The sequence below is a fragment of the Nematolebias whitei genome, chromosome 7, assembly GCF_014905685.2.
Source record: "Nematolebias whitei isolate Nwh7 chromosome 7, NemWhi1, whole genome shotgun sequence".
Taxonomy (NCBI): Eukaryota; Metazoa; Chordata; class Actinopteri; order Cyprinodontiformes; family Rivulidae; genus Nematolebias; species Nematolebias whitei.
The window spans coordinates 39,219,584-39,224,858 of NC_056504.1; positions in this window are offsets into that span (position 1 = coordinate 39,219,584).

Below are 5,275 nucleotides of genomic sequence, written 5' to 3' on the forward strand. Positions count from 1 at the left end.
TGTGGCCAAATAACGTGTCTATAAATGTGCTTACTGGTAGAGTTTTTTTGATGTCTTAAATCATGTTCTGACAAGGACAAGGTGTGAAGAGATCTTTTGTTGTAACGCCACTATAATTTCCTCATGGTCTTTTCCTCGTTTCTATCTAAAGAATGAAGGGTTGCACACTTAGGAGCAGCAGCAACGTGAACTAGGCCCATCTTTCAGACGACTGTACAGACATAATCTCTGTACTTCGGTGCAATGATAATAAAGTTTATTCTGATTCTGACTTATTTTGTAACAGAAATCAAATGATGCAACAAAGCATGAGTAGATAAACAATATAAAATGTTGAGATTGTCAAATGATAATATAATTGTAAACTATTTCTTTAACTGTTTCCATGAAAATATTTAAGTATAATACATTTTTACCATAGAAGGATTACCTAAACTAAGCAATGAAACAAGTTTTAATACACGGTAAAATTTTAAAAAATCATGTTATTAAAATTTTGCATTTAGAATTTTTTTTAGAAAAACTTGAAAAAAAAAACTTAGCATTGAAAAAGGCCATGTCTGAGTGCTTCTTGCATTATAAAAAAAAACAACACCATAGATGTTTTTAAGCCATTGTGTGTCTGAATTATACATATTAAGGTGACCTGGTGTTAACATGAAGAAGTTTGTATTAGAAACAGGAAAAAGAACTTCACTATCTTATTAAACACAAAAACATCAGATTTCAAGCAGAGGGAAAGAAATGTCAACAATCTGTTTTTTTTATTAAAAATGATTTTATTCATTTCTGTAGTTTTGTGTTATATATGAAAGCAGAAATGAATAATCTGTGTACAAATTGATCTTAAGACAATTTATATTTTCTTCTAAACTTGTCCACGTTATTCACAGGCTGGGAGTTTCTTAGTTAAAACACGAAACAGTAAAAATGTTGATAATATTGTTTATGAATGCAAGAGCTGACAGTTGTTTTCAGAATTAGCACATCATTTATTTATAAAAGAAAAACAAAAGAAATGTAAAACAGGTGACATTCCAACAGAAATAATGATAACTAAAAAAAATGCCAAATTTACGCAGGCATGTCTCTTATATTTTTAATGTCTGAAACATTTTCTGTTAAAAAAAAAAAAAACAAAAAAAAAAAACAATCCTTTGTTTGTTTGTTTGTTTGTTCAGTTTGATTGTACATTGCAGTAAGTTGTGTCCATTGGGATGGATGCAGCCGGTTCATCACTGATGGTTGCATAAACGTGGTAAATGCCAGACTTGTAAAAAAAAAAAATAAAAAAAATTATTTTAATGTTTAACTAGTTCAGTAAATAAATACCCAGTATAATCAGTTGTTTGTGCTTACATTCTCATTCTGAGAGTGTTGACGATTCATCTGCAGAGTCTCTGCATGAAATAGACAAAAAGATTAAAAACGGACTGAAGTTATTTTGTTAATCACATCAATCCACACTGTCAGGTGTGTGACATTTTTTTAAGCTCATTTGAAAGAACTCTGCTGCACATGAACGGAGACGCCAGTTCTCACAGCAGCGTTGACGTTCTGTCAGAGAAAACAAGCAGCTCACCGATGGGAGAGTCAGCTGCAGGGGAGGAGGTGATCTTATAGTAGCCTATGTAGCCAGCATTTTCAACAAACAACTTGTTTCATGAGAGAGATTAAAAAAGAGAAGGTAGTGGTCAGACAAACTCGGTTGTTGTTTTATGGTCTATGTATATCACAAATATAAAACACATTACCACTTCGCCTGTGTCAGAACGGTTCAGTCCTGCAACAGAAGTGAAACAATGTGAACACATTAAATAATGTGCAAATACACTGATGTTGCCTGGATAATAAATATGTATTTTACCAGCAGAGTTTGCTTGTGGTCTATGAGGAAGAAAAGAAGAACAAAATTCAAATTAATGTGAATCTTGTACACAAACAAAATGTACATTACATATATAACTGCAATTCCTAAAATGTAGAAAGAAACAGAATTCAATGATTTGCTAATTTAATAAATCCATATTTTGAGACATTTTTTTTTTAAATTAAGCAGAATGATAACTTCTTGAAGTACAAAAATATCTATATGTCACAAGAAAGAAGGAAAGAGAATCACGTAGGTAATAAAGTTTAAAAGAAAAACTATTTTCCTTACCTTTTGTAAACATATATCTCTAAATCAAGTGAAACAAAAGAATTGAAAATGTATTTAGAAAAAAACATATTTTAAATTCATGAAATGCATAACAACAATTTTCTGAAAATGTAATACAGGCTAAAATTTATTTTAAAAAATTATATATACTGTATATATGTGTGTGAAAATTATATGTTTAATTGTTATACATATTAATTGATTCAATATTTTATGATTATTGTATTCAAAGCCTCAACCTGCATTTCTGCTGCATTTATTTGGATGTATTATTAAACTTTTTATTTTAATATATATACTTTCTTTATGCTTTATTTTTTTAATAATTTCCTGAGCTGGTGTCTTTTACAAAAGCAGAAGGTAGTTTATAATAAGTGTGATTTCACAAATATTTAACCAAAAAAGGATAAATTCCAGCATACTGATCTAAAATCTTAAATGAATTGATAAATATAAAAATAAACGGCCCTGGTGATGAAGAGTGATAAGTGCACTGGAGCACTTCCTGGCTCTAAATGTGAAGCATTGCTTCTGTTCTTACCACTTTTTTTCATTATTCTTCTTTGTCTTCTGAAACAGAGAAGTACCCCTCCCAGTAAAACTACACCCACAGTCACTCCAAAACCAGAAGCAGCTACAAACAAAATCCATATCCACTGTTGTTGTTTCTGCAAAGGTTTCTGTTCTGTTTCTGGAAGAAACAAAGACCAAAGTGTGTTACTATCATTTCCTGCAGGCTCGAAACATATAATAAAAGTGGAAATAACACATCATCTATTTTACACCCTGTTTAAAATATGCTGTGATAGATGTACTTTAAATATCACTAAGTGTTCGCTGATAAGACATTTAAACCAGCCACTAAGGAGCACAAGCCAGTGCATCTCTTGTTCCTGTCCCAAGCCCAGGTAAATGGTGAGGGTTGTGTTAGGAAAGGCATCTGAAGTAAAACACTTTTGCCAAAATTAACATGCGAGTTCATCTAAGTGACACCATACCTGATCAATCGAGGCCTGGGTTAATGATGACCACTACTGGTGCTGTTGACAGAGTGCAGCGTAAATTGTGCTACTGTTAATCGAAGACCCCGAGGAGGGAAAGGTGTCAGGAGACAGAGGGAGAAGAGGGAAGTTAAGAATGTAGGACTAAGGGTTGCAACTCTAAATGTGGGGACAATGACAGGCAAAGGTAGAGAGCTGGCTGGCATGATGCAGAGAAGGAAGGTAGGTATTTGATGTGTCCAAGAGACCAAGTGGAAGGGCAGCAAGGCTTGCAGCATTGGGGCAGGGTTTAAACTGTTTTACCATGGTGTGGATATAATGAGAAATGGAGTAGGGTTGTCAGGAAGAAGGAGCTGGCAATGTAGTAGAAGTGAAGAGTGTCAGATAGGTTGAAGTGTCTGAAGGTAGAAGTAGAAGATCTGATGCTAAACCAACAGTTTTCAGTCAGGTCATCTGGACAGTTTCTTTTTTTTTTGCTGAAATGTTTCAACTTCCATCTGGAAGGCTTCATCAGTCAAGGAAACGCACAACACAAAACTTCCCCCAAAGTTTGGGGGAAGAATCAGTTTTGTGTTGTGTGTTTCCTTGACTGATGAAGCCTTCTGGATGGAAGGTGAAACAATTCAGAAAAAAAAAAAAAAAAAAAGAAACTGTCCATATGACCTGGCTGAAAACTGTTGGATTGTATACCTGGATTATTGAGCATGGACTGTTTTGGTCTGATGCTAAACTTTGTCAGTGGGTATGCTCCACAGGTTAGATGTGATGTGAAGGAGAAAAATACATTTTGGAAGGATCTGGATGAAGTAATAGAGTATTCCTAGGGAGGAGAATGTAGTAATCATGGCCATCGGGGCAATAATGATCAATTGTTGGGCTGATGGTCCTTTTGCTTGTAAACAACTAGTTTTGCTGTCACCATCAAACTGGTTGATCCACTATGAGAAGGTGATGCTTATAAGACTGAGTTTGTTGCGGCTCCTCAGACTGAAGAAGTTTTTGAATAAAAGACGAAACGATTCAATAAAGACAAATCCGTCCAAAGGACCTGACTCCACCTTGTTAGAACCTAAAAAAATGTTGTTAATGCTTGTCTGTCATAAAGAAAATTGCATAGAATCAGTGTTGTAGTGCAGTCTATACTGGACATTGTGCAGAGTGTGAGACTTTATTATGTCAAGAAACATGAGTTTCTGAGTTTTGTGTGAAAAGACTCTTTCTCACATTTAACAAGGTATTCTGCATTTATTCACAAATGAGAGACAGTAGGATGGTGTCTAAAAGTAACTAACTTTAAATGACAAACTTGCTCTCAGATGTCATTCGTTAGTTTCAGTTGTTGGTTTGCAGGAAACCTTGTGATTTACTATAAGTGATGAAAACCTCACAGCTAAAAACAATAAACATCATAGCATGCAATAAAATGTACAATGTGAAAATATGGCACAACTTTGTTGTCCATGTACCTCTTTTATTATATATATTTATTTTATATCTATTCAGTTGCCTGAAGCTGGTGTGATTTTCATGCTGAATAAAGAGTTAAATATTAATAATGAATCATGTACTGAACAAAACATCCCTAAATAATGTGACAACTTCCATCTCTCAAATAAAATAAATAAGCATGTTGGTTATTTAATGCAAAACTACCCCCAAAATATAAAAACAACAAATGAATTAAGCTCATTTATGTAAATCCAAAGTGTATTTTTGTTATTAACAAAAAAGGTTGAATCATGTCATCTGGACTTCGTTTTTTTGTTAAAAAGAAACGTTTCGCCCCTCATCCAAGAGGCTTCGTCAGTCTGAGGCCTAGCCATCTGGTATTACCCAGAAGCCACCCTGACTCTTGTGTTTCAAGCCTGCCTCAGATACCCCTGAAGTCTGGCCTTTTCACTAATGGTTTCAAAAACACAAAGTTTGTTTTCTCAGTCATCCAGGTATATAACAACAAAAAAGGTTGAATCATGTCATCTGGACTTCGTTTTTTTGTTAAAAAGAAACGTTTCGCCCCTCATCCAAGAGGCTTCGTCAGTCTGAGGCCTAGCCATTTTTAACTTTTTAAACAAAACAAACCTGATATATATTTTTTACAATAGGTTTTAGTGAG